General features: G+C 32.0%; 1 protein-coding gene across 4 annotated transcripts in view; it reads right to left on the reverse strand.

Annotated features, from left to right (window-relative positions):
• The window catches only part of LOC142328271 (E3 ubiquitin-protein ligase RNF19A-like), a 284,978-nt gene that overhangs the window by 172,122 nt on the left and 99,900 nt on the right, over window positions 1-12,956 (reverse strand). The window contains exon 1 of one of the 4 annotated variants that reach the window (XM_075371986.1): window positions 1,265-1,445. The exons of the other annotated variants lie outside the window; for them this stretch is intronic. The gene's annotated coding sequence lies outside the window, so the exon portion shown is untranslated. Of the gene's footprint in view, window positions 1-1,264; window positions 1,446-12,956 lie in introns of those variants that run through there. 4 annotated transcript variants of the gene reach the window in all.

The raw sequence follows: 12,956 nt of genomic DNA on the forward strand, positions 1-12,956 counted from the left end.
CCTTAAGAAGTAAAAAAAAATAAATAAAAATGATAGATAACAGTACAGTTTCACTGCGCCTAAAGTTACGTACTCACTAATCTGCAGTTTACTCGACCGTTACGCAATTTCCAATTATTTATTTATTGTACAAGAATGTAGTTTGCACGCTTTCGATTCCGGCACTGTCTAAGCTCGCCTATAATTCTCAGTGAACTGTATCTTATCACCCTGTTCAAAAGTAACTCATCAACGCCGTTTCTAAAAATATTATTCAATCGAGAATAACGGAAAAAATTAAACAAATCCAAGAGTAGCAGTTTATTACATCGGCCAGATGCAATGTACAATATAAAATATTTTTAGTATAATAATAAACACAACACGAATTGTACACTTTAAAACTATATTACACCATTTTAATATTATTATTATTGTTGTTGTTGTTATTAATACTATTAATTAGCATTTATAATAGTATTATACTATATTATTATAACTTAATAAAAAAACCCGACCGTATAACTATTTTTGAGTAATATAATTCAATGCTTCACGTGCGCGGTGCAATAGTTAATGGAAAACAGTATTCCCGACGGATAAGAAACCGATATAAAGCGGTATGGTAATACTTAATCGACTAAAATATAAAAAAAAAAAAATGTAATATTCCCTCATGGATATTCTTCAAAAAAAGAATTTGGGACTTCTTTCCTTACGATGCAAGAAGGAAATGAAATAAAAATAGAATATTTAACGAAAATACTCAAGTGATAAAAGGAAACCTGATACTTGCAAATACGACCGTAACGAACCACAAATACGACCGTAACGAACCACCAATATTATTATTCAAAAAAGACAAACGGTACATCATCATCTGATATGATTCTCCTTTGTCCTTCAGCCTACGCGAAAAGAAAAATACACGATATGATTTTTCAGCTCGTTAAAAACAAAAGATTTTCAAAAATATCGGGGACAGTTGGCGATAATTTACCGTACTTCAAAATGTTTTAAGCTCGTTAATAAATGTTTTTCTAGAATAGAAAAACTGTAATAGAATATTACAGTGTACTTCATAGTCGTGTCAAAAATAAAATTAAAAAAAGATTCATATCTTACCCCCGTAAGAACAGAATTTTTTTTTTAAATACTTCAATTTTGTGAAACTCCTTACGTTTTATAAGTCGAAAAGTTTTTTTTCTTTAAGATGGAACATGGTAGATGGATGACCTGTATATTGTAATTTATTATACTTTAAGTATTAATTTATTATACTTACTTTCGTTTTATTTTATTATAACTTATTTCCGTAAATTCGCTCTCTTGAACGATAGTTTAAAGAAAGTTAGTTCAAAACGAGTCGTTTCATTCCAGATCTGAATCCGTGATAAACATAAATAAGCACGCAAAACGCTGCACTAAACGATTTTAAACAATAATTTCACGAGAAAAGAAACTGATAACTAGCATTTACAACTTACTTTTCTAGGTAAATCTGAAAAATAATTACTTATGAAATTTTGTAAGGTTTTTATATTATAATTCTACGTATAAAGCGAATTCTCCGAGTAAATAATTTAATCGTTCACTGGAAGAAAAATCTTAAAAAATATTCCTTGAAATATTCAAAGTAATGTTCGGAGGAACTTGGCGATTAAAACGGAATTAAATTAAAAAAAAATAATAATAATAATAACAGCGAATCCGACACGATTACTGTTCCGCTGATTACTGTACATCATCGTATCGTTAGTTATACTGTACATATATTAAATAACATGTGTTATAATGACGCAAGACACCGCACCATAAACTGTAATGACAGTCTATAATGTACAGCCTTGGCTCCGAGGTTCAACGATACAAAAGTAATGGAACTCGTAATAACACTTATTAAAAATGACTGTCGCAAGATTATTTTTTGAAGCTGCTCGTTTAAACCGGCTAACAAACTAGTTATTGCAAGTGAGCATTTAATTAATTTGGCACAAAAAGAAAATCATAATTTATTCAACACAGTGATCAGAAAAATATCTCGAAACTCGGTCGGTTACTAACAATAATAGTTCAAAAGTAATAGCGTACAAAAATAATGTAATAATCCTTCCAAAATCGATAAAATTCAAAGGTTTAAAATTACCTAGTTCGGTAAGATTTTGTTAAGCAAAATGACCGCTATGCCGCACCGAAATATTTCTATCTAGGCAATTTTTAACAAAGCACAGAATAACTATAACGTCATAGAGAATCCTACCCGATAGCCTACCCAGGAATACTTTTTCTAGCGTCCGTAACTTTTGCAATTACTATAGAGTGTAAAACGAGAAGCGGAATGGCCAATTACACTCGGGAACAAAAAATAATTTTTTTTGTCTCAGGAGGAAAAATATGTGATTCTGGTAATATTTTTTCTCCTGAATTGTAATATGACATCGTTTTTTTCCCGTCATGCAAAGTTTCCGAGAGACAGGCATTTATAATTCCAAAACATTTAATACTTTCTGCATTCTTTAACTACACAATATTTAAACATGTGACCAACCTAGAAACAAAGAAATGACGATTTCCTGCTGTATTTCGCCTGCGGAGTATCCCACTTGATGGTCCAACAATTAGGCCAGCACATTAGGATTCCATTTGCTTTGATACCTCTTTTTCACAGCTGAAATCTCCTGTTGAAAGTATCCCAGCCCACAGCTCACTGCGCCAAGATTTTTCGGGAAGAAATCTAGGTACGAGTGCAGGAAGTGTACTTTAAGGACATATTACAACCCAAATTTTTTTAAGATCGTTAACAGTAATCACGGCAATTTTCCGCTTTTCGATTTTCCAAAAAACTCTGAATAACATTTTTGAATGCTTGCCAAGCACGAAATTCTTCATTAATCCTAGTTTGATATGTAACGGAGATAAACATTTTTAGGATTACACAACAGGGTCATGTTTCACATTTTTCTGTTCAAGAATGAAAGATTCGCGTTTAGGCCGTTCTTTTTTAATGAAATGGTTTTTACTGTCCCTAATATTCCATCACACAAAAAAAGTACTTTGTATAACCAAGCTGCAGACCGAAGTATCTCCATAAAAGAATATATGTAATTACAAAATTCTAAGTCATTTTCTTCCGAAAAATAGTTTTTAAATTCTGAATGACGATTACGATAAGTAAATATCTTTGTACTCTTTTGAAGATTCCATCCTTTTAGATGAGAAGCAAGCATTTCAAACTGTTTTTTTTTTTTTTGGGATAACTTTAAATCTAATATGAGATCGTTAAGATTTTCTCGAGTCAATAAATGAGGCTCAGATGAACTGCTTTGTTTAAAAGTTGTATCGCCAGAATATGTTTCTTTTTCTTCCTTACTTCCATCAGACTCTGAGCTCTCTTCATCTAACGTCACATGTTCTGGAGGATTTGGTACGAGCAATTATTCGCAGCGTGGAACTGTCTCATTACAGATTGCAAGTTAGGGTACACCACTGTACGTTTTGATTTTGACATAATCACTTTAATGTTTGTTAAGCAGAAATAACATTGAGAAGATTAATGTTTGGGTTCCCTCCAAATCATAGGGATAGCAAATGACATGTAGCGTGTGACATTTTTCTACGCAGTGAGCAGCCTAGAACACGATAAACAACAAAGATGTAGGGCCCGGGCACTTGTTTGGTCCCCGACTTTACTCCCAAAATAAAGTTCATAACACCTTTTTACTAATGAAGTACGGTTTCGCCTTTGGGACTTGAGCGTCACTTCACCACATACATGACAATAATTGTTAAGATGATTTAGACAAGCTCTAAGCATTTTGTACCTAACGACTAATTTATAGAAATAAAGTTGTAAATACGTAATACACAATAATTTAGACACACAAAGCAGTCACAATGACGTGTTTACTGGTTCACTATCTCACAACCGGCATCGTTCTGATGAATGTGTGCTACACTAGATCACGTTTGTACATGTCTATACACGTCCGAACCTACACAAAAGTAGCAGCGCTACAATTTGAGTTAGCTCATTTGGTTCCATCATATTTACAATGCTCTAGCAGCTTTTACTTGACAAATGGACAAACGGACGAAAAATCGTTTTAAAATATATAAAAAAATACAAATAAAAACCTGCATTAAGTACACCTATTGGACAAAAATCACGACGACCAGTGTTATTATAACATAATTTGCCCCACAAAAAAAAAAAATGATAGCTGCACATACTGCTTTGCGGTCTTACGTCTGCACTTTGCATCACACATTTCATCGGTTTGGTACTATTTCTTATCTTTTCCTGCTAAACGGTAACTTTCACTTTCAAAATATTTACTACGATCTGCATCCTGAATTAACCGATCCACGTATTTTTATTTTACCCTAATTACGTTTGGAAGTCCGGTACTCTTATACGGCCTCTCACCTCTTATTTGCTTTATAACGCCTCTTCAAATTTTGTACTCCATCGTCCTATACTAACTTAGTTAAGAATAGGAGATAAGAGTCCTATACTTTTAGTATTATCGCTAAATTATTTAATACGTTTCCATGCCCTAGAGCACCCCAGAAAAATACTTATTTGTATGTTGTTCTCCCTTAATGTCAAGATTAAATTTCCAAGAATAATAAATCAATATCGTCAATATATATATATATATATATATATATATATATATATATATATATATTTTTACACATTTCGGGTTTCGCCAAAAGAATAATCTTCAGCGAATCTTAACGTATTTATTTCCTATCTTCGAATCAGTCCGTAGTTTAAAATTGAAATTGTGTTCTTCAATTCAGTGATCGCTTCTTCTACGCACAAGTTCAAAACCGTAGGACGGGTAACATCCTTTTACCACGCCTTCCGGAGCTAGTATGTAATTTAGCTTTCTACATCTTATGCAATTCTTTAACCTATCATAAATCGATCTATTTTATACTATATATCTTCTATGAATGCCTAAAAAATTATGTTCCGTATCATACTTTTAAATGTCTTCTTAAAGACAATCATAATTCCCAATAGAGAGCTTTATTCTTCAGTCTGTCTACTAAAATAAAACGGAATCCAAAAACAGATCGATAATACATTTTTATTCAAACCGAACCGGTGTTCATCAGTTACAGTGTCTATCTTGCTATTTTTTCGACAGTAAAGTACCCTAGAGAAAAATCACCAGGATACATTCGATACGCTAGACAAGTTGATAATTCGACTGTTTTCACACACTTCTATATTCCTTAGTACAGTAGCAAATCAATAAATAGGTTTATTGTTATTCGTTCATTAAAATCTGAAAGCAGTGGCATTCTTTCATAAGTATATTTAAGTTCAAAGGCTTTCAGACTGAAGCAACAAGCAAAGCATAACCAGCAACGGCCAAGCAACAGCTTGTTTGTTCACTGTGGTGGATACCAATTGGATAGGCCGTAGCATCGCACCAATAGTGTAACTACAAAGAAATTAAATATGTTTGTTAATTTAGTGAGTCTAGTAAAATATTATTTACGGAACCAATTTAGAAATGGTGCAATATTATAATGCGATTAATTTTGGAATTACGGTGGAAAGTCGTTGGTTTTCTGGTAAGTTATTTTTTTACATTAATTAGTATCAGCATCATGATCGTAATAACTAATCACGTCAATAACTACAATAGTGTTCACACAAGATTAATTTTGTCGCTAACCATAAGTTGTTGATTGACAACGTGCATTTCATCACGATCATTTGAGTTTTTTTCAGGATAGGTTAAACATTCCATAATTTAGTTTCAAAACCTGACGACACAATATACTGTAATTTAGTCATCTTACATATACATTCCTATAATTTCTGGCCTCGCCCACGGGTGTCCTCATTTGTGAATTTACTAAGAACATTCTCCATTACTACTCGTATATTAGACATCGTTCAAAAACTATAAAATGTTAATTTCTCTTTCGTTTGTACGACCTATTCCGTGCATACAAGTACTTTTCCTTTCGTTTTCTCCAATTATATTTTTCAAGTCTCAAGACAATCACATTTTTGGCCGCAGTTACAAATTTCATTTTTTAATCTAGTTCTATTCAGCTTTTCTAAGTCATCGCTTTATGCCGAAGAGGAAGGTATAAAACTTTACATCTGTTGAAGAAACGGGTATCGGATCTATCCCGATCAACTAATTTTTTGCTGTATCACTTCGAATAACACTTTTCAAACATTCAGTATAATTTCTGTACGAAAGCGTTAAAAAAAGGAAAAGATTTTTATTAAGTAAACACTGAATGTGAATTTTTTCTTTACTCTTCTGATTTAGGTAAATCGATATAGACCTAATGCACGTCAACCTTTGAACTGCTAATCGCTAGCCCGACTAACGACTTCTCGTCAGTTTTCATCCACCTATCGTTTGGTGAAAATCGAGAGCATCATCGATGATATCTCTCTCCACTTAAAAAGACCAAAACGTATTTTTTTTAAACAATAACTTTTCATCTTCTTTTTAACTAAAAGCTTTTTGACCTTTAGACATACTTAAAAGTAATACATTTTAACAACTATACAACTATATAACTTTTATGCGGTACGCATATTTTCTCTCGTGAGAGGAAAAAGGAAAATTTTTCCTGAACGATAAACAAGGTAATATTTTATGTATTTATCTTTACGTAAGTTTAACAACTAAAGGATTACGGCTTCATAGTTTACGGGCTAGAAACACGTTACCTGCACACACAGCAGTAAAAAAAGGTTTACTGTAAGTCTTTTAAGTAATATATTCCGTAGTTGTGGATCCAGTTAATTTAGAAATATTGGTCGAAATATATTAATCGAATTAAAAAAAGATTAATAAATTTAAACTAGTAACACACCGAATGCACATAATTACTGGAAAATAATTAGCTGTACAACCGGTCGGTTTCAATGAAACTTACCTTACAATTAATACCTGAATTTACCGGGACACTGCGTGCAATAAGGCCCACAGAATCATTTAATCCTTCGGACTGGGATCGTAATATCACTGATGAAAATTTTACGGGTTCAAATTGATTTAATTTGAGCTTGTAAAAAATTACATAACCGATATTAAATCAATTTTAACAATTAGATTTTGTTTCTTAGTAAAGAAGTTCCTACTAAATGACTTTTCATCACTATTTGGCTGTTCTGGTTTGTCTGTTACATTCCTTTCTATAAGAGGTGATGATAAATTGCTAGCAAAGGAGGAATTTATAACAATGAATCAGTAAGATACTATAATACTACAAGAAAACGTCTCACCGTAGAAGAAATAGAGATGGAATTTTGGCAGAGAAAAAGTAAGTAATGGATAATACGAATATTTTTACCTGTAGAAAAGAATTAATTTCCAGTGTTATCATACAAGAGCAATTTAGCTACACCCCACATTAAAACGGTCAAATTTTTAATAACTTTTAAATGAATAAGCTTATTTCGCCGTATACAACGAAATTCCGGGAATTTAATTAGCTGTAACGTATTCTCTTACATGTTTTTGCCAAGATACATTGCGAACGAGAAATTGTCAAAAAACAGCTTTCATCAACAACGGTCAATTTCCATTAAAAAAGTTAAGAAAATGAACAGCGTTTTATATATAATAGGATACAGCATTAAAGTTAAGATAAAAAAATACCCGATCACTTTTATTAAAATAAATATAACTTTTCTTTTATTAAAAGCCGAAAACGGAGAAAAATACAATGAAACACTTTTAGAAACACATCACGAACAAATTTTCAATACGCACTACAAATAGAAAGTTCACTGTTGCAACACAGCTTGTACGGATTAAGCGAAATGAATAAAAAATAAAACTTCAGTGCAACAAGAATTTTAATACGTAAAAAAAACCATTCACAATCTTAGTGCTTGACAAATCGTATTAAATGAAATATTTGACATTCTTACATTTCATGTAACATATTTTTTTTTTTTTTAATATGTATATAATTCACCGTTCACCACAATCACTTTAAAAATATAATATTTATTATCGACAATCTAGATAAAAAACTATTTTCATTGTAATATTAATTTACGAGGCATCCTTAATATATTTTAAAAACAGAACCTTCAAGCAAACTCTATGAACAAGAACAAAATCGAAAAATTCCTAAATTAATATTTTCGTTTTAAAAAACAAAACACCCTGTTTTAATAAAAGTTAGAAACTATTAAAAAGGTAAATAATAACAAAATTTAGAAGTATAAGTCTGTCCTCTGTCCCGATTTCTAGAAAACACTTTTTACAACTGAAGTAAAAATTGAATAAACTATTGTAAAAATAAAAACTATTTCAAAATGTGTTTTTCTAAAGAAACGAATTTTATACGTCAGAAAAAAGCAAATGTGGCACAAGACCGGGTGCTTTGTTTTATTTCTGGAATCTTGCACCGCCTTTTCTATAATTTGTGAATTATTAGAAAAACCCCTTAATTTCCTTTAAATACGACAAGAGGATCGAAAAATAAGGAAAGCATTCCGAAAACAACATACCAAGGTATGTACGGTTAACCAAAGCGGTTTTTGTTTACTGCAGCCGTTCTTGATCAGTACAATTTGAATGGAATACGTAAAATAACATCAACAAGATTGATCTCAATGATTAAATTTTTAATACCTGAAAATAATACTCGTACTGAAATAGAGTGTGGCTTATGAGCTGTTTACGGCAATGAAACTGTTTACCGGAGTGCACTGCATTATCGAGAAATAAAATTTTTAAACGTACGAACCCAATCGAGCGGAAGTATTGGATGCATCTCGCAATGGAAATATTAGTCTCCATTACGGATTCAGAACATCAAATTCAAGTCGATGAACTACTAAAAAGTGCCTTTCAACAGGGAAAATTATATCATGATATCTAGAAGAACAAGAAGGTAGCAAACTTAAACGTTTTGATAAACTTACTTTTATTTCAACAATTAATTTGGCAGCTGGCGATTTTTACTTACTTCCTAATCTCCAAACCCCCGAAGAGGGCTTATTCCTGTCCATTTATTCCATGAAGCTACGAACACTATTTGTCCAACTGTTACGTTGGAAAAATGGTGATTTTGTCGAAAATAGTTACGTAATTCTCAGTCGATAAATTAATGTTTTTATTTATTAAATTTGCGTTCTAAGGGATTATTAATCGAACGAATAAGTTACTTTTCAGTTTAATCTTGTACCTTAATCTAACAAACACATTATTCCCTTGCCGAAGGTGATTCATTTGGTACGCAATCGATCAACGTAAATAAACCCTGTCGTTCAATGTTCCAAAGCACCGATACTGTTGCTTATTACACTCTATGCTCGTTCCCGGAATGAGGGAATGAGCATACAGTGGAATAATCTTCATGCAGATTCTGTATCATCAGTAAAATTTTTTTCATCCTGTTCGAGGGCCCCGGCTGCAAAAGATAGTGATTACTGTGTAACTAAATGGTTTTCAGAAACTTCAGGGTTACGCACGGTCGGTTTTGGGACCCCTCTTCCTTTCTATTTTCATCAATACATTTCGGTTACATCTTACACATTTTGGAAATACCATCTTTTTTCTGACGGTTTCAAATTTATAAACGTTTTTCTTCGATTGATTTATTGGAAACTGGCGGAAAAGTCGAATTTTAACGCGGAAAATTTTCCTTGTTCATAGGGTTAAAATTCACGGTCTTATACTTAATGTCAATAACGGCTACAGTAGACTTATGCCCGGTGCGATGTTTAGGCCATCCCGATGGTTTTATGTATAGTGCTAGGGGGGTCTTGTGTACGCGTAGAAGCTTGCAAAATGATCAGTTTATCTCTTGTTCCTAAGTGTATTAAGATTTTCAAGTTTAGTTAATTTGACGATGAAAGGTTGTACAGAAGAAGAACACTGTAGAGGAAGATAAAAATAGCAGTAATAACAAAACAGATATTCGTAATCGCGGTTGTAGGATGCAGTTAATATGATGAGCTTAAAAATTAGCACACAACAGAAAGGAATGGAGAATAGCATCAAACCAGTCAACGCCGAATCCTTCGGCGTATGGTTTAATTAACTCTCGGTTTATAAAATCAATTTATGTTTGCTGTAATGCGATCGGCTAAAAAAAAAGAAAGAAAACTGAAAAGTTTCTCAATATCTTCAAAATATCCTGTTATAGGGCTAATTAGTTATTGCATTTTTTATCGTTTTGTAACAACGATCTTTCTAAAGGTGTGAAGAATAAACCTTCAACGGGTCTTTAACTGAACTAGAAAGAAGAGTATCTTTAAGTTTCTTAATGCGAAATTGCCTTTTTTTTAATCATTAAACGGTTGCCACTACAATACTATTCGAAGTCTGCTAGTTTAACTTTAAAATTAATGATTTTATCTTGTTCAAGTATGTCACACAATTTTTTTCAGGTTTGTACCGATTAGAATTAGGGTTAATGTTACGTTCGGACAGGACAGAAGCGCTAAATTTACCCACCGGATGGTCTAGTGATGAATGCGTCTTCCCAAATCAGCTGAAATGGAAGCCGAGAGTTCCAGCGTTCAAGTCCTAGTAAAGCCAGTTATTTTTACACGGATTTGAATACTAGATCGTGGATACCGGTGTTCTTTGGTGGTTGGGTTTCAATTAACCAAACATCTCAGGAACGATCGAACTGAGAATGTACAAGACTACACTTCATTTACACTCATACATATCATCCTCTGAAGAATTATCTAAACGGTAGTTACCGGAGGCTAAACAGGAAAAAGAAAGAAAGAAGAGCTAAATTTAAAAAAATGTATCCTTTCTCCTTTCTACTTTTCCATTTCGTTAAAATGAAATAAAACCAAAAATTAATAAATAAAACCCCCCAAAAAATTAACCAAATAAAATAAATATATACATAAAAGAATCGTTATTGATAATAAAAGAAAACAGACACGTTTATAGTACAGGGCATTAACGTGCGTGCAAGCGAGCGATCGTGTAGCGTGTTTTTGTTGATATTCCTCGTGCCCCCCCTCGATCCAACAATCCATCCCCCCGCGTGTCAACTGATCTTTCTTTGATTCGTAATACTTTATTTCATCCATACACTTGTTGATTTACATAGTAATCAGCCAAGGCTGTAGTAGGCATGTGTTATATACCTGCCAAATAGGTGGGAGGCGGACGGTTATCGAAAATGTTAGTAGTCCCTGAAAAATTATATCACTCATGTTTTAATGTCTAGCTGAAACATCGCATAATGCACTCTCAGTTTTTAATGGGATCAAAACGTTAGAAATCAAGCAAACACCTCTAAATAACGAAAATCCGGTCGGTGAATAAATTCTGTTAGAATTATCATCACTCGATCCACTAACAGGTCGCTATTTCTCATTCTCAAAAACATTATACAGATAATTCTTTCTCATATTAAATATCCATATTATTGTACAATTGAGTACACGTTTGATTACGGTGTATACAGGCGGGGATCGTAATAAATAATTAAATATATACTTTTCCGCGGTGCTACTTAGAACTTCACAGACGATAGCCGACAACACATCCGTCAATAAGAGTATCTGTTCTAGGTCCGAGCTGTGTAATTTTTCCTAACTTGTGAAAATTAATTTCTAGTCTTGAGAATTAATTCACAAACCGAGTAAACCATTTGAACAACAGCCTTTTACCTAACTCGTAAAAAAAAGGCTACCACTAAAAAAAGAAAAAAATTTAAGCGAGCCAAAACCGAAGATTTTTACAGAAATTTCGAAGTAAAAAAGAAGTTTCAACAAATTTAAAATCGAGTAATGATGATAGTAACTTTTTTAACATTACACTGTGAAAAAAAAAAATAAATAAAAAAAAATATATATATAAATTAACTTGCTTTCATTTTCAACGTACAATCGTCACCAGAAGTAATCTATTTAAAACCCTCAAAAATTGTTAAATACAATAAACGGGTGTTGAAAACGTCATAAAGACAGAATTAATTCCCTAAATTATTTTTTAAATATTTACATGGAAAATGAACGAGCGCGTGTGAGCGCGCGCGCACAAACAAACAACAGGACAAATAACCGAAAAATGCAATTTTTTAGAAAAATAACGGATCAATTGTCTATGTAAAAAGAAATCTAAATTGATTAAATAGCATCTTACTAGTTATAACATTAACAAGAGTTGGTCCTATTTACTTTTATAAAAGATAATGAAAAATACAAATACATTAAAAAAAAAACGAAATATGCAATATGAAGCGCTAAAATAGTTACATCATATGTTAAATCACTTAAGGTTTTTAGAATATGATGACTTAGAAGTTCTGAAAATGATTCATGTTCACTAAAATAAACAAATGCCTTTCTAAGTAAGCTTTCCGTTCCATAATTAGATGGCTTGAAATCAGCGTAACGGAAAATAACACTCTTCTCGTAAAATATTAATTACATTTATCTCGTAACTACAAACTAAATTAGTAATATTTTAAACCAAAGAGGATTTAAGTTCAAATATGTTCCGATATAGATATATATATCTTTCTCGTTTGGGTTGTTATGAGATTTTTAAAAAAAGTTTTTCACGAAGTATGGTTTTCATTCGTAGGTTTGTTAAGACATAAAAATTCTTTCTACAATAAAATGAATTCTTAACTATTTTATTATACTTTGCCATTATTTACTTACCATTATTTAACTATTTTATTATACTTTACCATAATTAAGAGTAAAAGAGAACAAAACGTACGGTTTTCGTTTTAATTTGCTGTAAATTCAGCTCAGAACGTAAGTTCTAATAACGCTTCACACGTAAATGTAAAACTATGTATTTTTCATTCGTAAAAGAAACAAATTTACGATTAAATATACATAAAAGAAGATATATAAGAAAATATGGTAACCGATAGTAGATCATAGTAGTAGATCATGGTAACCGATCTACTATTTTATAGTATTACGTCTAAACAAAAATTGAACTTGCTGACTTCTTTAAAATCCAATATTTTGAAGT

This window comes from Lycorma delicatula, chromosome 1 (assembly GCF_047948215.1).
Source record: "Lycorma delicatula isolate Av1 chromosome 1, ASM4794821v1, whole genome shotgun sequence".
Lineage (NCBI taxonomy): Eukaryota > Metazoa > Arthropoda > Insecta > Hemiptera > Fulgoridae > Lycorma > Lycorma delicatula.